The following is a 24,752-nucleotide window of genomic DNA, read 5'->3' on the forward strand; positions in this document are numbered from 1 at the left end:
GGTAAAAACACCCAGGCTTCACTTCAAAGCCCTCAAAATAGGGTTTGATGGATGGATTTAGAACGTAGAATTTTTAAGCTGGAAGGAACCAAGAGCTAATGCAGTCCACCTACCTCAGGAGGGAGTCTGAAGCCAGGGGGAGGCAGGGGAGGCACAGGCTGGGGGCAGTGCCTGATGCCCCTGACTCCCGGGCCTGGGACTGCTGCCTCAATTCATTCCCCCAAATCCTTTTACCATCTGTCGACCAACAAAAGAGAAACAAGCATTGGGAAACCATAGAACTGGGCTTAGAAAAAGGCTCACCAATCCCAGTCATTCAGGAGAGACCCTGGGTCACAGGAAAAGGGCGGGAATCTTCACTGATCAGAGAAGGGAGGCAGAGTACTTCAGGGCTTCTCTCCTCTGTCTCAGTCACCTGCTATAACACAGTGCCATCGACTGAGTGGCTCAAACAACAGACATTTATTTCTCACAGTTCTGGAGGCTGGGAAGTCCATGTTCGATGTGCGGGCAGAGCCTGTGTCTGGCGAGGGTTCTCTTCCAGGTTTGCAGACTGCCTCCTTGCTGTGTCCTCACGTAATGGAGAGAGTGGTCATCTTCCCGGTGTGCCTTTTCATATGGGCGCTGACCCCATCTAAGAGGTTTCCAACCCCTCCCACCCCCTGCGACCTAATCAACTCCCAAAGGTCCACCTACACCTAATACCGTCACACTGGAGGCTAGGATTTTAAATTTTAGGATTATAAACTGGGGCGGGGGGAACACACGAACATTCATATCATAGGACGTTCCGTGTCCTCTGCTCCTAGTTTCCACTTTCTGTGCCCTGGAAGAGGCTCGAGAGGCTTGAGAGGTTGGCCCTCAACCCAAACAAGGTTTCTCCCAACTGGGAGGCCACTGCATTCTTAAAGAAACCTGGGCTTATTCATGAGAAAGAGGGTGTCCAGGCAGTCAAGAGGGCCGTGCCATTCCACAAGAGCACTGCACTGAGATGTCTCAGGACCCACGTCGGGAGAGAGGCCTCCCAGCAGCCCCTGCTACAGCAGGCGTGACACCATGCCAACATCTCTCCTGCCTGAGCTGTGCCCTCACGACCACCAGATTTGGTCTGATGCCAAGTGTGGGAAAACCAAAATGCTGCAAACTGCCAGGGACCCAGGAACTGTTTCTTTCTCTCTCTCTGTCGTCCTTTTTTTTTTTTTTCGAGGCAAAAAGTCTTGCTCTGTCACCCAGCCTGGAGTGCAATGGCGCGGTCTTGGCTCACTGCAACCTCCGCCTCCTGGGTTCAAGCGATTCTCCTGCCTCACCCTCCTGAGTAGCTGGGACTACAGGTGCGTGCCACCATGTCTGGCTAATTTCATCATGTTAGCCAGGATGGTCTCGATCTTCTGACCTTGTGATCTGCCCACCTCGACCTCCTGGAATTGTCCCTAAGGAAGCTCATTGTCAAAGGGGTCAGGATGGATATGATTCCAGCATGCACTTCTAGAGTCCAGGTAATCCTGAGGCTTGTCAGGTTGCAAATGGAGAAACTGTGGCCAGGGAGGACAAAGGAGCACCAATCTGCCTGTGCCACGCCCTCTGTAAGGCGCCCTCTGCTCCCCACTGCCTCAATTCAGAGTCTTGGGCAGAAGGGGAGCCCTTGGTGTCTGGCTCTGGCTTCTTAGCCTCATCCCCAGCTGGGTCACCCTCTGGTCCCTGCAAACCAAGTGCTGTGCTCACCTTGATCACTGGACTATTTCCCTCCACGTGGGGGGCTCTGGCCAGGCTCTGGCAGCAAGTAAAAAACCGTAGCTGATTGTTCAGAGCCCAGACAGCCAAGGGTTGCCTCCTCCAGGAAGTCCACCGTCCTCACATCCTCCTTTCCAGCAGATACTCGCTCTGTCTGCTCAGCTCACATATCACTTAATCCTGCTCCTATTCCAGCTCCGCAGCAACCACTGGGTCCCAGGTTTTGCTGGGCTTTCTTTCTGTCCCTCCCCTGCACCTTGAGTAACTTCAGGCAGAGACCACAGCTCATTCACCTGCGTGTCCCCAGCTCCCACCCCAAGAAGACTCCCGGGAAATGTGGATGAATCCATGGACCCTCAACTCAATGGATACGTGGATGAGGGGATGAACAGGGAGCAATGTGTGAATGGGTGAGGGAACAACGCAGCGTGAAAGCGTGAGTGGCCGCCTGCCTGCTGCCTCCCCACCAGGAGAGACCGGCAGAACACAAAAAAAGAAATGAGTCAAAGAAGCAAAAAGATTTGGCAGGGTGACATGGGGACTTCAGTGACATCTGTAAGAGTCCACTCCTAAAGCAAGTGCAGGGTGCATGCTGTTTATTATATGGCTATCTGCCTTTGCTGGAAACCTGAAAATGTTTCAGGGTTTTTTTTGAAGACTTTTTTAAGGGCAGTTTTAGGTTCGCACCAAAACTGAAAGGATGGTACAATATATACTCATATAGTTCCCATATACCCCTTTCCCCCACACGCAATCAACAGCCCCCACCAGGGTGGTGCCTTCATGACAACCGAGGAGCCGGCGCTGATGTGCTGATGTCACCGGAGCCACAGTGTGCATCAGGGGTTCGCTCTTGATTTCCGCATTCTCTGGATTTAGACAAAGGCATAATCACGTGTATCCACCACTGAGTGTAATACACAGTAATTTCATTAATTTTTTGATAGTTTTAAATTTTTTAATAAAAGGAAAAGAAAAATAAAAGACAGGGAGGAAAAGAGAAAGAAAGAAGAAAGGGAGGGAAAAGGGAAAAGGCGGGAAGAAGGAAAGAAAAGAAGAAAGAAAAAAGAAGGACAAAGAAGGTGGAAGGGAGAAGAGAAGGGGCGGAGGGAGGGAGGACAGGCAGCCGAAGCAGGTTTGCTAGGCTGGTGTCATTGAACTTGACGCCGAAGGGGTTTAGGCCGAGGTGAGACTTGGTAGGACTCGGATCAGGAAGGCCCCTCTGGAGTCAGCCTGTAGACACAGTTAGAGGATGGGGTGAAAGGCCAGCGAGGGGCCATGCCTTCGTCTAGACATAAGAGTTGAGGCCCACCCGAACCAAGGCGGGCCCAGAGTGGCAGAAGGGCTTGGATGGGGCTTCCCCTCTACCTCCAGCCTCCCTTATTCCAGAGCAAAGCCGGGTCTCCCAAGCTCACCCCGCAGCCCAGGGACCCAGTGTAAGCCACACCAAAGCTCCCTTGAAGCAGGTCCCGAGGATGAGCGAAGGGGTTGCTCAGTCTGCCTCTGAGCTGTGTCTGTGGAGTCTGCCAGGAGACCTTCTCCTCCTCCGGCCTCTGCAAGATCAAACCTCCCTTCGTGTTAGTGTCATTTCAAAAAACATTTTCTGAGCCCCTGCTGTGTGCTAAGGCCACTGGATAGGGATCAAACAGAATTCAAATTGAGCTCCAGCACGGACAAGGCCCTTCAGCTCCCCAGAGCCTCAGTTTCCTCCCCTATGAGGAGGGAATCCTGGCGGGACCTCCCTCACAGCGCAGTTCCAAGGAGGAATGAGAAAACTCAGGTGAAAGTACCAAGCTCAGCATCTGGGCGTGGAAGGTGCTTCACCTGTGTGAATGTAATCCCCATGAATAGCCAATACCAAGAGGAATGCAGTGAGTTCTATGGAGACAAAGATGAGGGGTGTTGAGCAAGTACATCAAGGAAGGCTTCCTGGGGGAGGAGGCCTCTTCACCTCCCTTTCAGTGATGTCAGCCAGACATCACCTCCTCCAGGAAGGCTTCCCTCTGCAGGCTCCCACCAGGCTCTGGGCCTCATCCATCACAGCACATCAGTCCCTGGGCTGTAACTCTGCAGGCCCCAAGCTGCTACTGAACTCGGTGGGTGCAGAATGGTGTCTTCTTCAGCCCTGGGACCCCACAGTGCCCCAGGACTTCACACATAAAGAGCTCTCATTTTACCAGCTGTGACTGAAACATGCTGTCATTTCTCCACACCTCCCCCAGGTACCACCCCATTTCTCCAAGAAGACCACGTTTGTGGCCAGGTGCAGTGGCTCACACCTGTAATCCCGGCATTTAGAAGGCAGGTGGATCACAAGGTCAGGAGATCGACACCACCCTGGACGACATGGTGAAACCCCATCTCTACTAAAATACAAAAAAGTTAGCCGGGCGTGGTGGTGCATGCCTGTAGTCCAGCTGCTTGGGAGGCTGAGGCAGCGAAATTGCTTGAACCTGGGAGGCAGAGGTAGCCAAGATAGCACCATGGCACTCCAACCTGGTGACAGAGCAAGACTCCATCTCAAAAAAATAAAAGGAAGAGTACGTCTGTGACGGGGCTGTCTGCACTCACTCTGTTGGGTCTGTCTTCCCAGTCCCTGTGGAGGCCACCCCATCTGCCTTGGCTCTCAGGGGCCACCCAGGGCCCCTGCCAAAGTCACTGGTGGCCTCCGTGTTGCTAAGTGCAACGTCACCGCTCAGTTCTCATCACCCCAGATCCGTCGGCTGCCTGTGGCATGGCAGGGCATTCCTCGTCTTCGCTGGGCTTCGACGTGGCCACGTGCCCTGTTTTTTCCCCCATCTCACCGGTCAGCAATCTCTTTCTGGTTCTCCCTCATCTCTCAACCCCTGGGCATAGTTCTGCCCCAGAGCTCATCCCTCGGACCTCTTCTCAACTTACACTTGCTCTCTTGGCAATATCAACCTCTCACGTGGCTTCAAATGCCATCTACATGCCCGTGTATCCCAACCCCGAACAATGCTTCCATGTATCCAGCCACCTGACGGACTTCCTCACTCTGTGCCTAACAGGCCTCTCACTGTTAACCTCTCCAAGACTGACTTCAGAGCTCCATCCCCAAATCCGCTCTTCCCACAGTGTTCTCTAATTCAGAAAACGGTCATTGCTCAGGCCCACGCCCTGAGGATCAACCCCGACCTTTCTCTTACTCCCACACCCAACATCCAATCCCTCATCACAGCCTGTTGGTTCTGCCTGTGAAGTCTTTCCAGAACACGGCCAAGTCTCACTACCTCCGCTGCCACCTCTCCAGCCAGGGTCTCCTGTCTGCCCTTTCCGTTTCCTTCTCGAGGCTGTTCTCCACAGGCAATCTGATATACAATCAAGCATAAGCCAGATCACAACGCTGCTCTGATGAAAACTTTCTGTTACTCAGAGTAAAAACCGAAGACCCTATTATGGCCCAGAGGGTCCTGGGTCCCAGCCTCCTTTGCCATTTTGACCTTAACCCCCCCACACTCTCTCCTTCTGGAACAATACTCGGCTGGCCTGCGCGTTATTCTGCAACTCATCAGCAGGTACATGCCTCAGGGCCTTTGCATGTTGCATTTCCTCTGCCTGAAATACTCTCCCCAAGTCATGGCCTGCTTCCTTTCTTCCTTCCCTAAACCAGCCGATTTATCACTGAAACACTGACAGCTTAGATAAAATGAACCAATCCCTTGAAAATACCACTTATCAAAACTTAAGGCATAGTAGCTCACACCTATAATCCCAGCACTTTAGAAGGCTGAGTTGGGAGGATCCCTTGAAGCCACAGGTTCAAGACCAGCCTGGGCAACATATCAAGACCCCATCTCTGCAAAATACAAAAAAAAATTAGCCAGGCATGGTGGTGTCGACCTGTAGTCTCAGCTACTTGGGAGGCTGAGGCTGGAGGATCACTTGAGCTTGAGGCTTGACTGCACCACTGCACTCCAACCCAGGTGACAGAGTGAGAGCTTGTCTCAAACAGACAAACAAAAAACTACCATCAGAAGAAACAAAATTTTCAGAGCCATGTCTGTTGAAGATTGAATCTGTAATTTAAAACTTTCTTCCCCTCCTTCCTCTTTCTCTGCTTCCCCCAACCCCCACCAAAAAAAAAAAAAAAAAAATTAGGCCCAGATGACTTCACTGGTAAATTTTCCAAACATTTAAGGAAGAAATGCCAATTTTACACCAATCCTTCCAGAAAACAGAGGGAAAAAAACACCTCCCAACTCATTTTATGAGGACACAGAACCCCAAAATCAAAACCTGACATGGACATTACAAGAGGCGAGTGGATCACTTGAGGTCAGGAGTTCAAGACCAGCCTGGCCAACATGGTGAAACCCCATCTCTATGAAAATTAACCGGGCATGGTGGTGGGTGCCTGTAATCCCAACTACTTGCAAGGCTGAGGTGGGAGAATTGCTTGAACCCAGGAGGTGGAAGCTGCAGTGAGCTGAAATCATGCCATTGCCCTTCAACCTGGGTGACAGAGCGAGACTTCTTAAAAAAAAAGAGAGAGAGAGAAAGAAAATTGCCGACCTTAATCTCTCATGACATAAATACAAAAATCTTAAACAAATTATTAGAAAGTTGAATTCTGCAATGTATTAAAAGGATAGTACATCGTGAGCAAGTGAGGTTTTCCCAGGAATGTATGGTTGACTTATTAAGCAACTGATGTGCTTATGTGGAGCAATTTCTAGAATATTGTCTTAACTGAAAAGTGCAAGAGTATCTACAGTAGACTACATTTGGTAAAAGAGAAAAGGAGAAATATGAAAATATCCATATATCTTTTTATACGAACAAAAAGAACCGGGAAAGATAAAGCAAGGACCAGTGAGGTTAATTACTACATTTGTTTGCTCTGGCAGCCATAAAAAAAGAAAGTGGGCCAGGCTTCCCCTGGCAGGGATGTCCATGGGGTCCGCTTGCGCAGTTGTGCGTGGGGCCACCTGTATGCTGTTTGAAGAACAGGTTTCCATGCATTTAGAGGAGTACCAGAAAATGAACAAACCCCAGGCTCAGCCGGCAGAGAGAGGAGAAGCAGCTGGGCGTCGGAGACTACAGGTGGACATTGGAGAGAAGCGACTTGACTTCACAAATACAGTTCGACAGCATGGCTTTGGAGAGGAGTCCAGCTGGGATGGCCAGACTTCTGGGGGAAATTACCTTCCCGCTTGCGCCCCCTTTTCTGCTCCCCTTCTTCCTGCTGAGAGCCACTTTCATTGGCAATAAAATCCCCTGCATTTACCATCTTCAAAAAAAAAAGTGGCACAGGCTGGTTGGCTTCAGCAACAGAAACACATTTCCTCACGGTTCTGGAGGCTGGAGTCTGAGGTCAAGGTGTTGACAGCGTTGGTTCTTTCTGAGGCCTCTTTCCTGGGCTTGCAGATGGCTGCCTTCTCCCGTGTCCTCTCATGCTCCCTCTGTCCTTGCTTATGTCCCATTTCTTCTTCTTATAAGAAAGACACCAATCAGATTGGACTAGGGCCCACTCAGATGACCTCATTTTACCTTAATCATCTCTTTAAAGACCCTGTCTCCAAAAATAGTCACATTCTGGAACACTGGGGGTTAAGGATTCAACATATCAATTTGAGGGGGACGTAATTCAGGCCATAGCAGTCACATACAGGGCTTGGGTGAGAAGGGAGTGAAAGGTTCAAGATGATGGGGTCATAACAGAAAACACTCTCTGATTATATTCGTGCTCAAGAAAAAGAACATGAAATCAACCAGGAGAGAGGAGAGGACCTGAATTAGAATACCAACAGACTACAGAGCTATATTTCAAATAGACAGCATAACTGCTGCCGGGGAGAACTGAGTCACTGTTGAACATGGTACTTGGATTATATGCCCTCAGGCACTAGACAAAAAGAACTCTACACAAATATTGACCTCTCATTAATAGGCTTCCTTTTTGCAGAGGAATGGGTTGGCAATTCAGATACTCTGTACATTCTAATATTGAAGAGATATGTGACTATGTTGTTGATCATGGAAGCCAGCCTTTTCATGGTTGAGAAGAAAGTTACAAATATGCAAAAGAAGAAAGATAGAGGTACTATGAGGTGTTTGGAATTGGAGACATTGGTGTGAACTTACAGGTTTTGATTGATTGATTGATAGATAATAGATAGATAACTGATAAACAAATAAATAGGTGATAGATGCTGATAGACCAATGGTAGAGAGATAGATAAAAAATACATAGATAGTTAGATGATAGTTTAATAGATACATAGATAGATGATAGATAGATAGATAGATAGCTGATAGATGCTGATAGACCAATGATAGAGAGATAGACGGATGATAGATACATTGATAAAGAGGTAAATAGATGATAGATAAACAGATAGATACCTAGATAGACAGATGATAGACTGATAGACACCTAGATAGATGATAGATTGATAGATACATAGATATATACATACATAGATAAATGACAGATTGATAGATACATACATACAGATATGTGATGTATGTATGTGTAAAATTTCCCGATTCTGTCTGTTAAGAGGGCCTAGCAACCATCAGCGTATGTATAGACAAGATCTCAGTTTATAAATGTCATTTTCCACACAGAAAAGCTGATGGCTGATCGCAGTGCTGGAGCAAGGAAGTGCACAAGATGAGCCTGGAACATCTTGTGGCAAAATGTAAGGAAGTGCTCAAAAAAAAAGTCAGAGCTGTGTCAAAGGCACAAGAGCTAGACTAACGGGGCTTTCACTGGCCGAATCTTGGACAATTTGAGTGTCAAAATAAACAATGGCAGTAAATGATTATAACCTACAGTATAAAGTAAGAATCTATTAATCATACTGATATAAATAGACGAATAAATAGGAAGAAAAATTCTTTCTTATACTAGAAAGCCAACTAATAAAAATAGAACAAATGGTAAAATTAGAAAATCACCATTTGGCAACTATAATAATAATTATAATAATTGATTCAGACAAGAATCCTTAATAGATACTAAAACTAAGAGACAAGACTTTGAGGAATAACAGGGTATTTACATAGTCTCAAAGTATAGCCTCACATCACACTTTTCAATTACAAAGGATAAAATAATATCTACACTGGAGAGACCTGACAGATGCCACCTTAACCAAGTGATGAAAGTTAATGTCACCAGCCATGAGACTAATGGGCCACACGTGCTTCCTGACCGGCTGCACTGAGAGGACACAGCATCACCGCTGTGTAATCCCAGCACTTTGGGAAGCCGAGGCGGGTGGATCACTAGGTCAAGAGATCGAGACCATCCTGGTCAACATGGTGAAACCCCGTCTCTACTAAAAATACAAAAAATTAGCTGGATGTGATGGCGCATGCCTGTAGTCCCAGCTACTCAGGAGGCTGAGGCAGGAGAATTGCCTGAACCCAGGAGGTGGAGGTTGCAGTGAGCCGAGATCGCGCCATTGCACTCCAGCCTGGGTAACAAGAGTGAAACTCCGTCTCAAAAAAAAAAAAAAATACACCAAGTAAAAACTGATAGAACTAAAGGGAAGATGAGACAAATCAACATTCACAGTTAGAGGTTTCAGGACATATTTCTAAAATCATTGATAGAACGACCAGGGAAAAAATTGATAAGGATTTAGAAGCTATAACAATACTAACAAGCACATTAATTGATATTTATAACATGGTATACCCAATATCTGCAGAGTGCAGGTTCTTTTCGAGTGTACGTAAAATGCTCTCCAAGATAGATCCTACACTGGACCTTAAAATAAATCTCAATAATTTTCAAAAGACTGAATTCTCACAGAGTATATTTTCTGATTAAATTGAAATTATGAAATTAAATTAGTTTTCAATAACAATGAGATGCCTAGAAAAGCCCCAAGTATTTGGAACCTGAACATCTATGGGTAAAAAAAGAAATTACAATCAAAATAGAAAACATTTTTAACTGAATAATAGTCAAAACACAGTATAAGAAAAGGTATGGCCGGGTGCAGTGGCTCATGCCTGTAATCCCAGTACTTCGGGAGGCCAAGGCAGGTGGATCACGAGGTCAGGAGATTGACACCAACCTGGCCAACATGGTGAAACCTCGTCTCTACTAAAATATAAAAAAATTAGCCAGGTTGGTGGCACGTGCCTGTAATCCCAGCTACCTGGGAGGCTGAGGCAGGGGAATCACTTGAACCCAGGAGACAGAGATTGCAGTAAGCCTAGATAGTGCCACTGCACTGCGGCCTGGTAACAGCGAGACTCTGTCTCAAAAAAAAAAAAAGAAAAGAAAAGGTGTGAGATACAGATGCAGGTGTGAGAGATACAGATACAGGTGTGAGATACAGATGCAGGTGTGAGATACAGATACAGGTGTGAGATACAGATGCAGGTGTGAGAGATACAGATACAGGTGTGAGATACAGATGCAGGTGTGAGATACAGATACAGGTGTGAGATACAGATGCAGGTGTGAGATACAGATACAGGTGTGAGATACAGATGCAGGTGTGAGATACAGATACAGTGGTACCGAGAGGAAAAGTTACAGTTTTAAAAGCATGTAGTATAAAAGAAGAAAGGCCTACAATCTATGCTGTAAGCTTCTATATTAAGAAACTTTTTTCAAAAAGAAGAAATTAAAAGTCAGCAGAAGAAAAGAAATAGTAAAGAACAGAAATCATTGAAATTTAAAAATCAGATGAAAAATAGAGAAAATAAGTAAAACCAAAAGTTAGTTCTTTCTAGAATCAATAAAATTGATAAACCTCTAGCTAAAGTAGTAAAGAAAAAAATATCTATTTCAAGAAAGAAAGAAGGGACACAAATACAGATTCTACAGATGTTAAAAACAAAACAAAACAAGAAAACAAGCAGTGTTGTGCTGATAAGCCAGCTCTCCATGACAGGAGAAAAAGATTTGACTTGTAGTGTTTGCCAATTTCCCTGTTGTAAATACTCCCATCATAGCTGCATTCAGACTATCAATGTGACGTCACTGAGTGCAGAGTTAGAAAGAGAGGCTCGGCCGGGCGCGGTGGCTCAAGCCTGTAATCCCAGCACTTTGGGAGGCCGAGGCGGGTGGATCACGAGGTCGAGAGATCGAGACCATCCTGGTCAACATTGTGAAACCCCGTCTCTATTAATACAAAAAAATTAGCTGGGCACGGTGGCGCGTGCCTGTAATCCCAGCTACTCAGGAGGCTGAGGCAGGAGAATTGCCTGAACCCAGGAGGCGGAGGTTGCGGTGAGCCGAGATCGCGCCATTGCACTCCAGCCTGGGTAACAAGAGCGAGACTCCGTCTCAAAAAAAAAAAAAAAAAAAAAAAAAGAAAGAGAGGCTCAAGTCAAATCCCATGAGCCTTTGTAATCTGACTCCATATATCAATATCCCTCACAAAAATAGACATAAAAATGCTTACCAAAATACCACAAATAACTTTACGCCAGTAAATTCAACGAGTTAGGTGAAATACACAAAGTTTTTGAAAGACCTGTTAGCTCAGGCTCCTATATCAAGATACCATAGACGGGGTGGCTTAAACAACAGACATTATTTCTCACAGTTCTGGAGGATGAGAATTCCAAGATCAACATGCCAGTAGATGCAGTTCCTGGTAAGAGATCTCTTCCTTGCTTGCAGACAGTCATCTTCTCCACGTGTCCTGATATGTTGGAGAGAAAGAGAGCATGTGCACTCTGGTCTCTCTTCCTCTTCATATCAGGACACTAATTCCATCATGAGGACCCCATGCTCATACCTTATTCAAACCTAATTGCCTCTCAAAGGTCCATTAGGGGTTAAGGCTTCAACAAATGAATTTGGGGGGTGATATGATTCGGCTCTGTGTCCCCACCCAAATCTGATCTTGATTTGTAATCCCCACATGTCAAGGGAGGGACCAGCTGGGAGGTGATTGGATCATGGGGGCAGTTTCCCCCATGCTGTTCTCGTGATAATGAGTCTCACTAGATCTGATGGATTAAAAGTATTTGGCAGTTTCCCCTTTTCTCTCTCTCTCCTGCAGCCATATAAGAAGATGCTTGCTTCTCCTCCACTTTCAGCCACAAATGTAAGCTTCCTGAGGCCTCCCCATGCAGAACTATGAGTCAATTAAACCTCCTTTCTTTGTAAATTACCCAGTCTCAGGTATTCTTTATAGCAGTGTGAAAACAGGCTAATACAGGGGGACATAAACATTCATTCTATAATAAATAACCACCAAAACTAACTCAAAGTGACACGATCACAGCTCACTGCACCTTGACCTCCTGAACTCAGTCAATCCTCCCACCTCAGCCTCCCAAGTAGCTGGGACTACAGGAGCATGCTACCATGCCTGGCTAATTTTTGTTTGTTCTTTATAGAGACAGGGTCTAGCCATGTTACCCAGCCTGGTCTCAAATTCCTGGGCTCAAGTGATCCTCCCACCTGAGCCTCTCAAAGTGCTGGGATTGTAGGCATCAGCCACCATGCCTGGCCCTAATAACTATTGAAGAAATTGAATTTGTAATGTAAAAACTCTTCCCCAAAAAAAGATGCCCCAGTAAATACAACTTCACTGATGATTTATATTAAACATTTAAGGAGTAGATACTACCAGTCCTACATAATTTTTTTTCGGAAATACAGAAGGAAGAAATACTTTCTAGCTCATTTTGTGAGGCCTTAATATTAAAATCAAAGACATTACAGGAAAAAGAAACTATAGGCCAAATCCTTTAGAAAACTACACAAAATTTTTGATAAATATTAGCCACTTTGGGAGGCCGAGGCAGGCATATCATTTGAGCCTAGGAGTTTGAGGTCAGCCTGAGCAAAATGGTGAAATCCCATCTCTACCAAAAGAAAAAATATATATATATATGTATGTATATATATATACACACACACACACACACACACACACAAATTAGCTAAGCGTGGTGACACATTCTGTTGGTTGCCAGTTCACTCTAATGACTGTTTCTTTTGCTGTACAGAAGCTCTGGCATTTAATTAGATCCCATTTGTCTATTTTGGCTTTTGTTGCCAGTGTGTTTGGAGTTTTAGTCATGAAGTCCTTGCCTATGCCTATGTCCTGCATGGTTTTGCCTAGACAGTCTCAGGTACTTCTTTACAGCAATACAAGAACAACCTAATACAAAATATCAACTGCATGCTAAGCCCTATGCTTAGTGTTTGATAAGCATTATTTAATTTATTTCTTACAAAAACCTGATAAACACTCTTTTTATCCCGACCTGACATGTTATAAAACTACCCTCAGAGAATTGAAGTAACTTTCTCGAACTCATTCAGCTAATAAATGAAAGTTTTATAATTTAACCTGAGTTTTTTTACATGAGTCTTCAGTCTTTCTATACCATCATTCTGCAAGTTGTATGCACCATCATCATCATCCTCATTCATCGCTATCACTTATGGGCACCTATTCAATATATGCACACCAGGCATCATGTATATGACTGTATATGATTTTGTTCTATATAGTCGATATAAAGCAATTTTTGCACATGTATTTACCATTTTTCTTAGTCCTTCATTCCTTCCTGCACTTTAGGCCTTCCATCTGGGATTATTTTCCATCTGCTTAAAGCATATTCTTTAAAATTCCTTTATTGAGAGTCTATTGGTGGTAAATTTTCTGTTTTTGTCTATGTGAAAATGACTGAATTTAATCTTCATTTTGCAATATATTTTCACTGAGTATAGAATTGCTGGTTGACAGTGATTTTTTTCTCGCACATTGAAGATAGCATTCCATGGTCTTCTGGTTCCTTTTGTTTCTGCAGAAAAGTCAACGTCAGCCTGTCCCTCTTCTGTGTATAGTCTAGCTTTTCTCTCCTACTCGGGACATCTTTCCTTTATTTTTGGCTCCCTGCAGTTTCACTTATGTTTTTTCTTTGAATTTAACTTGGAACGTATTGGGCCTCTGAGGATTGTTCTTTCTTCAATTCTGAAAAGCTCTCAGCTCTTGTCTGCTCACATTATTGGCTTTGCCTGTCACACACTTCTATCTCCCTTCTTTCCTCCTGCTCACTCTCTTTTTTTCGACTCGCCTCTCCTTTTGTAGCTGTGATTAGACTACAGTTGAACTTCTCACTCCATCTTTTAGGTCCCTTAACCTCTTGTCCATATTTGCCATATCTTTGCCTCTTTGGGCTGATTTTAAATAATTTTCTTATTTCTGTCTTCAAATTCACTAATTCTCTCTTAAGCTTTTTCCAAACAACTATTAAATCTGTCCATTGAATTTTTAGCTCCAATTATTCTTTTCATTTCTAGTTCATTTGCTAATCTACTTACTTCCTACTCATCTTAAGCCTCCTCTTATGTTTTAAGTAAATTGTTTGCATTCTTTGTACAATAACCCTAATATCTGAAGTCCTTGAAAGTCTGACTATATAGTATCTCATTCTGCTTTCTCTCTTTCTCCCCCATTTCCATGATTGTCTAGTGATTTTTACATAGAAATTGCTTATTTTCTATGGAACTTTAACTGTAGGAAGTTCTTAGGGCTCCCAGGTTGTGTGAATTCAGGCTACAAATTGACCTTAGTCACAAACTCTTGGAGGTTTTATTTTCACCTTCACCCAGCAGCAAGCTTCAAAACAGGTAGTTTTCTTTGCAGTCCCAAGAAGAGGGCATTGACTTTTAGTTCACTCGTGCATGGAGGTCTACCCCTGGCTCCATGTTGGACTTTCCACCTGGGCAGGTTCTGTTATGCTGTCTTACTCCCTAGCCTCAGGATACGTAAAATCAATGCTCAGGTTGTCATGGCTCAACAAATACCTCCAAGTCAAAAGCTGACTTCAGCCCACCACCGACTTTTCTGAGTCTCTGTCTTCACCTGCTTCCTGGCCTGAGACTGCCTTGCTGTCTCATCAGCTTATGGATACTTTTGAGAGTTTTTCAGTCCAAGATTTTTAGTTGTTTCTAGTAAGATGGTTATCTATCTGGTTCACAGTGTTGCCAGCAACAGAAGTTCCTGGACCTCAGTTTTCCCATCCTCAAACTGGCTTCTGTCCTTGCCCGCCAGGGGTATTAAGAGGACCAAACGAGCTAACAGTCTTGAAAATCAAAGAGCTGAGATTATAGTGTGAGCCACCACGCCCAGTTCCCAACCTTATTCTTAAGTGAATATACAAAATTCCACTAAGATAAAAATACCATGTTTTAAACTAACAGATCAGGAAAGATCAAAACATTTGATAACACTTATAAAGATTTAATAGGCACTCTCGTGCATTGTGGGCGGGGCCATAAATTGGCAGAATCCTTATAGATGGCAACTTACCAAATAAGTAAAATAAAAAAATAATTTGCCAGGCATGTGTGGTTGTGCGCACCTGTAGTCCCGGCTACTCGGGAGGCTGAGGCAGGAGAATCGCTTGAACCTGCGAGGCAGAGGTTGCAGTGAGCCAAGATCGGTGACAGAGCAAGACTCTATCTCAAAAAGAAAGAAAAGAAAAGAAAGAAAGGTTGTTGTTGGATGGCTGATGACTTGTTAGCCAGGCTGGCAGTTCCCACCGTCCTCAGGCACTGGGGAGCCCCTGCAGGTTTGTGAGCAGAGGAGTAACACAATCAGGCAGACTGAGGCAGACAATGTCTGCTTCACTCATTCATTTATGTGCTATACCCAGAGCGTTGCAGGCATTCCATGAGCATCTGGTGAATACGTAACTGAAGGACGCCCATGGGCCTGGCCTCTCTAAATTGAGGAATCCAGAGAGCACACCTCTGTTAGTTTAGTCCGGACATATTTGGACTGGACATTAAATAACTTTCATACAAGTTACCAAGCACGCAGCATCCAGTGATTCCCTGCACCACTCATGCTGTCGTTGGCTACTCACTGGCAACCCCAGAGTTTCTTTCCTGTCCTTGAAGAGCTTCTCCAGACATTCCGTGAGATGCCTACACATCCTGTTACTTTCTTAACAAGTCTCACTATTGTGCTGTCTTTTTCAGCCCAACACAGCTTCCCCAAGTCAATTGTCTCTGAGGAACACAGCCCACCCCTAACTATGGGGTTGAGCTCAGGACTCAGACTGAGGTTTCTGATTGCGGTGATTGGTCCCGATGTGGCTGCGGGACGCACGGGGCCAGTCGGATCCTTCTCTAGTATGTTTCCTAGGTGGAGCTGGTGAACAAGAGTCATCTCTCTACTTAAGTTGTGAAGCAGGAAGGGGATGATTCTGGAGCTGCCTGGGCTGTAAACTCTCCCCCACCCAGCCCATTCCACACAAAAAGGCAGCATGCAGAGGGGAAAAGAGAGAAAAACACGGGGAGGGAAAGGGAGAGAGAGAAGATTCAATGTTGTCCAATGCCCCATGCCCAGGTGCACCCGAGGTCAACTTTACCCTGCCCCAGAGGGTGCTTCATCACATGAGCCAATAAATGATACTCTTTTCCTCCTTAAGCCAATTTGAGAGTCTAATCATTTGTAATCAGAAGGATTTTAGCTAATTCAGAAAATTCTGCATGGTGTGTTACTTTGAGGATATTTATTCACTTATTCATTTATTGATTCAGCCAATTGTAGACTAAATGCAGGCAATTTTGCACCAATTTCCCCAGGCAACTAGTGGCACAGAATTTTCCCAGACATCATCTCCACCCACCCTCCTTCCACCCGCCCTCCTTCCTCCCGCCCTCCTTCCTCCCGCCCTCCTTCCACCCGCCCTCCTTCCTCCCGCCCTCCTTCCACCCGCCCTCCTTCCAACTCTTGGGACCTCTGGCCATGCACTCTGGCCTCCAAGTGACCTGTGAGATGATGAGAAAGGATTAATTGTGCCACCAAGTAGTGCTGAGCTTTTCCAGGCTCTGAATGCATTTCTTACATACCCAAACTCTCTCTCTCTCTCTCTCTCTCTCTCTCTCTCTCTGTCTCTCTGTCTCCGTGTGTGTGTGTGTGTGTGTGTGTGTGTGTGTGTCCACTTAGGTGGTGGCGTCTTGCCCCCTGGAGATGCCTGGAGCTCCGCTAAAGGTGCAAGGCCGTCTTCTCCAAGCCCACCTAGCATGCATCGTCGTGACGGTGGGCTTGTCCCTCCTTCCCCTCACTGAAACCTGAAGATGCCAAGGCTCAGAGAGGTTCAGGATGTGCCCCAATTCACACAGCTCCCAGGCAGTGGAGCTAGAAAATATCTAGGTTTCCCAAGCGCATCTGGGATCATCTGTAAAAGACTGCAAGGCTCGTGAGTGAGGCTGAATAGAGAAGATCTGGTTGCAGGCAGTGTGAGCTCCTGCTGGGTGTTCTCAGGGAATGACTCAACCTCTCTGAGCCTCCGTTTTTACCTCTTTAGACCACAGGGTTGGTCAGTGTCTGGTGCACACTAACTATTTTTATTTGTACAGAATGAAGAATAGATGAGTGGGCGGGGGGAGGTTGATGAAGGGGCAACTTGAGGCAGCCGCTGAGCCATAGGGGAGAGTTTGGCATCTTGATTGTGGTGGGGGTTATGTGAATCTATATGTGTGATAAGATGTCATCAAATTATACACAGACATACCAGAAAAGGAGCTCAGGTAAAAAGCATAAAATCTGAGTTCAGCTCTGTAGTCTAGTTCGTTGTTTTGTGCTGGTCATATCCTAGTTTTGGTAATGTGCACAATTATGCAAGATGTCACCACGGGGGGCACGGGGGGAAGCTGGGGATGGGTAAATGGGACCTCTCTCCTATTTTTGTAACTTCCTGTGAATCAATAATTCTCTTAATTTTTTTTATTTTTAAATTTTTATTTCTATTATTATTTTATTTTGAGACAGAGTCTTGCTCTGTCGCCCAGGCTGAAGTGCAATGGCGCCATCTCAGCTCACTGCAACCTCCACCTCCCAGGTTCAAGCGATTCTCCTGCCTCAGCCTCTTGAGTAGCTGGGATTACAGGTGTGCGCCACCACATCTGGCTACTTTTTTTATATTTTTGGTAGAGACAGGATTTCACCGTGTTGGCCAGGCTGATCTTGAACTCCTGACCTCAAGAGATCCGCCTGCTTTGGCCTTCCAAAGTGCTGAGATTACAGGTGTGAGCAACCGTGCCCGGACTATCTTAAATAATTTTTTTTTTAATAAAATATAGGCCAGAAAAAAAAAACAGAAATACAAGGAACGTCTATGGCTTTGTTGCTATAGATATCTAGCAATTTTCACTCATCACTCCTTTGAAATTGTAGTAGTTGGTAGACTTGTGGCTACAACTTGTTATTTAATGCACTCACAAAGAAATACATGTATCATCTCAAATTTGTTTTTGAATATTTTGATCACTGTATTTCAATATAATTAGTTTCCTTTGTGATATTCTGGTTTTATTTAATGTATTAAGAAAACATTCTGAAAACAGGGTCCTTCAACGTCCTCAGGTCCAGAGCACTGGAGGGATTCAGGTCCCTGTCCCAGAGTGCAGATTCAAGCAAAGCACCCTGATCCAGATGAGGAAACTGAGGTTCAGGAAGGGGGTCAACCACCCCTAGAGGCCTCTGATTCCCAGACTCCCTGGGAAAAAATGTATGTCTTCCAGAAGAAAGAGAACACTCCTCCCACTGCTACCAGCCACCTCTGGGTGGCTGTTTACTCTACCAGGTGGGGTCCCTCCCAGGGTCCACTCTGAGGCCGCATGGTGGCCTTTGAGACGGAGAACAATGCCACATTGTGGCCCTGGCTTCAAATAAAAGAGAAACTTGGCCCAATTGCCCAGGCAAGAGCGACTGTCCCCTTAATATTAATGCAGGGAGGGCGTGCCCTCGCCCACACCCTCGCCGCTCTCGCCGTTGTGGCGGTTGTGGGGAGTTTGATCCCACTGCCTTCTAATGGGTGGTCAAAGGCCAGCGCGCCGGGCACTTTTATTGTCAGCCGCCTCAATAATCTTTAACCTCTGCTGGCCAAAGGGCTGAAACCCAGAAAGACAAAACAAACATGGGTTGGGCACCAGAGAAGACTGACTCAAGTGAAGCAAGGCTGGAGGGAGCTAGTTCACCCCTTCACTCGTGCCAAGCCTTCCGACACCCCAACCCACAGTACTGGTCAGAATGCCAGCAACGCATGTCTGAAGCCCACCCACCACGATGCCATGAGCACCCCTCCCTTGGTGGGTGGGGGGGGCGGGATGCCTGGGCTCCGGGAAAGAGCGTGGATACACTCCAGCCATACTCACCCCTGGTCTGCAGCCAAGGCCAGGCCTGCTCCAAGAGCAAATGCTTCTGCGTGGGTCAGGTGAGAAGGAAAAGGGGCCCAGAGGGGTAGTGGAGTTCGTGGTCTGGGCATCAGACAGGCCCAGGGCCGAGGCTGATCCCGCTCCACCATTCATCTGATTGCCCTCCTGGGGCCTCAGTTTCCTCACTTGTGAAATGGGGACACTGATGTCTCCTTTCAGTGTCATTGCCAGCCACTGCCACTTGTTGATCGTTGGCCACGAGCAAGAACATACCTTTCTTCAATTCCTCCAACACCTGAGAAGTGGGTGTCACTGTCCTCATTTAGCAAACAGCAAACCAGAGAGGAGTGGACTGACCCAGTGGTGACACTGAGATCTGAACCCAAGTCTCCATGATTCCAAAGCTATCCCCTCTCCACCTGGCTGCATGTGGAGAGCCCTTTCAGCAAACAGGTACTGATCCCACTCATGGTGGCTGTGAGGTAGGGATCATGGCTCTATTTGGCAGATGACACTGAGGCTCCACCCCCATTCGAGGGAAGAGTGGGTTCTGTTTGAAGCCTGATTCATTTGATTACAAGACCTGTCAAATTTCCAGTGCATCCTACTTGCTCTTAAACTGAGGAGGGCTATTCACATTCATAGGTGACTATTCTTGTCACCAGCATGAGAAAGTTTAAACAGAGCCAGGACCTGAACCCATTTTAAGGTGCAAAGACAGAGACCCAGGAGTCCCTAAATGGTCCCAGGTGACTCAGAGCTGCCTGTGCCCATCAGCTCCCTCACTCTCTGATCACAGCAGTTGTCACTCTGCAGAAGAAGAACAGATCAGGAGGAACGGAGCCAGTCCAACCCCATGCCCACCTCCCGAGGCCTGGGTTGTGGACGGGGGAAATGCGTTTGAGGTCTACAAGGATGGGATGAGTCCGAGTCTGATGCCTTCTAATCCCTTTCCTCCACGTCGCTGCGCAGCCCTGGGTCTCTGCTTTGCTGGCAGACTCTCCCCCCTCTCTGGCCATACAGGGCTGGGGCCCCAGCCAAGCCCTCACCAGCCCTGCTGATAAAGTTACCTTCCGGGCCTGGGGCAGAAGGTCGGGAAAAGCCAACAGCAGTTTGAAGAAGGTTATGGTCTTAGGGACCTGCACCAGGGTGGGGCATGGGGAGGGAGAAAGATAAGAGTGGACAATAAAAGATAGGCAGAAAGAGACAGTGAGGGGGAGCTGGCATGGGAGCCTGGCCCCTGTGGTGCCATTTCTTAATGACCCATACAGGGCACAAGAGCATTATCGCCCCCTCCCAATCTGTAAATGATCATCCAGAGTCCACCAGTGGCCCCTGGAATGACAGCTGTGCTGGCCACACAGTGGGAACAGAGCCAGGGACGGAGAGGCAGGGAAGCTGGGTTCCCAGCCAGGAGGCCCTGGGCGGGTAGCTGCTGAGTGGCGGGACCCTGGATGTTTCCTGTGAAGCGTGCTGTCTTCTAGGCCAGGGCTGCTCTGTCCAGGTGCAGGAGAGGAGCTCACTCCCAGGCAGGTGACAGTCCAGGGCAATGCAGCCTGTCAGGGCTTATTCTTTTTTCTTTTTTTCTTTTTTCTTTTTTTTTTTTTTTGAGACGGAGTTTCGCTCTTCTTACCCAGGCTGGAGTGCAATGGAGCAATCTCAGCTCACTGCAACCTCCATCTCCTGGGTTCAAGCGATTCTCCTGCCTCAGCCTCCAAGTAGCTGGGATTACAGGCATGTGCCACCACACCCAGCTAATTTTTGTATTTTAAGTAAAGACGGGGTTTCTCCATGTTGGTCAGGCTGGTCTCAAACTCCCGACCTCAGGTGATCCGCCCACCTTGGCCTCCCAAAGTGCTGGGATTACAGGAGTGAGCCCCCACACCAGGCCTGTCAGGGGTTATTCTTTATAGCTTAAAATGTCACTGCACCACAAGATTTCACATGCCATGGGACAGTGCTCTGTGCACCTCTGTGAATAACCCACCTGAACCCAAGCAGCCCTGGCACACAGTAAGTGTGCGCTAAATGGTGGCTGCTGTGATCATCCACAGCGCTCCCTGCAATGGGCCTGAGATGTGTCTATCAAGGGCACTGTGAGAATGCACCTGGGGGGCCCCTGACCTCAAGAGGACTCATTAGACCCATGGCTCCCTGCCCCGGTGCTCTGAAATTCATCACCACTTTCTTGACAAGGCCAAGGCCTGGCTTCCCACAGGCCGCTCCCAGCCAAGGGCCAGGCACAGCCCCGTCTCCATGCTCACCCTGGAGCCCTGCAGGCCTGGCTGCCCCTCCCAAGGGTCCTCCTGAAATATGTGGGAGTGTCGCAGATGTGGAGTAAGGCTTCTCTTGGCACCCTGGAACTGGCAGCCAGGGCCCAAAGCCACCTGAGGGGATCCCCTGTGTGCCACGACCTTACCACGTGGGGGACTTGGGCCTCTGGCTCCTGTTGGGCTCAGAGACGGGAAGCCCAGACTGGAGACGGGAAGAGAAAGAGGTCTGGGTATTTCCACCCTGCTCCCTCCTTGGTGGCCCAGGTCACCGATCTCCTGACAGTGGCCTTGTCCTGTGACTCCAGCCTTGGTGGGCCCCCTTGGGGTCTCCCTGGACTCCCCACTGCCTTCAGGCTGAGGGGCTTACAGCTTTCCACTGCAGCTGGCCACTGGGTGTGGCCGCCTTTACCCCTGCTCCCACCTCTGCAGAAAGTCCCCACGCCATACTCCCTTCACACCTGGGATTCTGTTCACTGCAGGACCGAGCTGGTAGAACCACCGTGATGAGGACCAGAGCCCACCTTCATCCATCAGGGATAGGAGAGGCTGAGGGCCACCCCGTTGCCTTTGCCATCACTCCAGCCCCCCACCTCCCTCCCAGGCAACAACAGGAGTTGTTGGGGTACATGGGAGGAAGAGGTGACTTCCACCCTCCCCCACCTGCACCCCAAACTCAATCACAGATCCAGGACTGAGCTCTCTCCTAGCTGGTCACTCCTTGGCCTGTGCACTCACTGATCTGCCCCAAGCGTTCCTCCCTGGGGAGGGGAAGGAGAACAAGAGAGAATGGCAGACGGTGGCAGAGGGAGGACACAGAGCAAGGTTCCGGGGTCTGGGCACTCCTGCTGCCGCTCCAGCCGAGAAGGCTGCCTGGGAGGGTGGGAGTGCTTCCCCGTTCCAGGCTGCTGGGCTGGGCAAAGTTGAATCAAACCAGCTCTGCCACGCCAGGGAGCTGTGCCGTGGGGCAGCCCCTGCACTCGTCCTGCCACAGGAGCTGGTGTCCAGATGGTACCTGCCACCCAGAGGGACATCGAGTCCGCTATGGAAGGAGAGCCACACATCAGGCCTGAGACTGGAGGGTTTAGCTGCACTGGATTTTGCCTAAGGGGCTGAGGGACTGAAAGAGCAAACACTCAGCAGGAAGGGAAGACATGACATCCCCCAGGTCAGGCAGAGAGGGGAGGAGGGCAAAGCCATTACGTCAGGTCCCTGCCCAACTGCAGCCGGTCAGTAAGCCCACCACAGCCCCGGAAGGGCCAGGTCCCCAGGTTTACAGAGCAGGCTTTGAAAAGCATCGAGAGAAATTATCCCGACTAGTGAAGCTGGGAAGAAAATGATGGCTGGGCAGGCTCTCCGCTCTCCCCAACACCCGCCTCCTGAGTTCTGTCCCTTCCTTTGGACACAAGTTTTTTGTCCCGTCTTGTGCTAATGCATGCTACAGTACTAGAGTAACAGATGTTAGTATCAGTGCTACCAGCACGTGAAGACCACGTGGTAACACGCCATCTCCTCACTACGATAGAGTCCACACCAGGAGGGCGCCATGCAGAGGTGAGTAGTTTAAATGTGAAAGTTTGAAGATGCAGCGCATGAAGTCGTTCTGTGCCAAGCGGCCCCGTTTCCAATTTTTAAACATTTACCACACACCTACTCTATGGCAGACGCCGCAAAGCCCTTCTACGTGCGTTCTCTCATTTAATTCTCGCAAAAGCCCAGAGCCTCCCCTCACTGGGTGGTTCTGCATGTCTCTGAGCCTCAGTTTCCTCATCTATAAAATGGGAATTGTAATATCCCCGTCTTGCACTGAGGATCGAATGACTGGGAATATCCGTCTCCCCATGCGGGCTGTGGGCCTCTGAGAGCACAGACGCTGCCATATTTTCCCTGCTAGCTTCTAGACAAAGCCTGGCGTCGGAGGGAAGTCCTGGGAAATGTTTTCTGAGCAAATGAATATAGCCATTCTACTTTACTTAAGAAATAATATTTGGCTTGTTATTTTTAGTTAAAAGGTCAAAACATACAGGTGAATTGCGTGTTGTGGAAACCCAAATTTTAAGGGTTCCCTGCAGCATGGCGTGACAACGTGGAGTCTCAGTGAACCCACAGCATCGGTATTCAGGGAAATTCCCCTCCCTGCCCATTTTAAAACCCATGCAGAAAGCAGCTAACTCAATGTGGGTGTGGCCGAGGGCACTGCAAACTCTTCCCACTCTCGCCACCAGGGGGCGCCACTCCAGCTGCTGAACCCTGGTCCTCCTGCCCTGCTCCACGTTGCACCAGGGTCGCTCTGCGCCGAGGGGCGGGGAGCGCCCGGGCACCAGGGTGGGCCTGGAGCCTTCTCGTGGGGGGGCACAAGGTGGCCTCGCCCCATCGGCTGAGCTGATTGGACTGAGGTGGCAGATGGACTGGAAAGGATCAGTCCCAGGGAGGTCAGGAGGCTTCTTGGGGCACGGGGATACCAGGGTCGGAGACCCAGGGGCAGCTGCGGGGCGTTGCCTGCAGAGTCCTGCACACGGAGAGGGGTGGGGGCGACTGGGGACGGGGGAGGAGACGCATCCCCTCCGCAGGCCTGGGGACCAGGCGGCCGAGGAGAGGTGGCCCGTGGGAGTCAGCGCCCGGGCACTGGCTGACTGACCGACCACAGGTGAGAAAACGCCCCTGCGCCGTGCATCGGCCGAGTTCGCACCTCCGCCCACCCGTGTGACCTCTGCGTCCACTTCCTCCCCCGACAGCCGTCAGCAGTCAGGGCCCTGACCCCTCACGCTGTCAGAGCCCCAGGAGAGGGTCCGGGGGGAGGGTGAGCTTGCGCTGACCAGACACGCCAGATGGTCAACGGGCAGGTCCTTCCAAGGCCCCGGGCACCCCGCCCAGGCACACCTTCCCCACGAGGCTGCTGCACCTGCTCCGCCCCGCCGGGGTTCAACAGGAGGTCATGGTTCAAAGTGCAGGGCTCCGAGCCCCCAGCCAGCCCACAGTGAGGAGGCCTCCCCTGTTCCCCGGGACGCTCCGCGGTCATGCCAAGGTCCCGGGCCACCTCCTCGGGCGCTCCATCGCTCTTCTCAGCCAGCGTGGGCGTGGATTTCACAACCACGTGGCACTACCACCAAATCACAGATGTGCCCATGCCGTCCTCACCCACCCTCAGTGATCAGCAGTGCTGGGCATGCGGCTGGCTCCTGTGCAGCACCTGCAGGCCCGGATCTTCACCCAAAAACACCCGGGCGCCACCCACCCTGCTCGGCAGGACCTGCCTTCACGCATTGCTCACTCACCCGAGGCTTATTAAGGGTGAACACACATGCACACATGCACTCACACTCGCCCACACACCCACGCACATGCACTCACACACCCATGTACCCACGCACATGCACTCACACCCACACACCCACGCACACATGCACTCAGCCACTCACCCATCCACATGCACTCACACACCCCCACAGACCCATACACAGTGCACTCACCCATGCACACACACCCACATGCACTCACATTCACACCCAGGCATCTATGCAAATGCACTTACACACCCATGCACACATGCACTCACCCACTCACCCATGCACATGCACTCTCACACACACCCCCACAGACCCATACACAGTGCACTCACA

Source organism: Aotus nancymaae, unplaced genomic scaffold (genome assembly GCF_030222135.1).
Source record: "Aotus nancymaae isolate 86718 unplaced genomic scaffold, 86718_ANA_hifiasm-v0.15.2.pri h1tg000011l, whole genome shotgun sequence".
NCBI classification, from domain to species: domain Eukaryota; kingdom Metazoa; phylum Chordata; class Mammalia; order Primates; family Aotidae; genus Aotus; species Aotus nancymaae.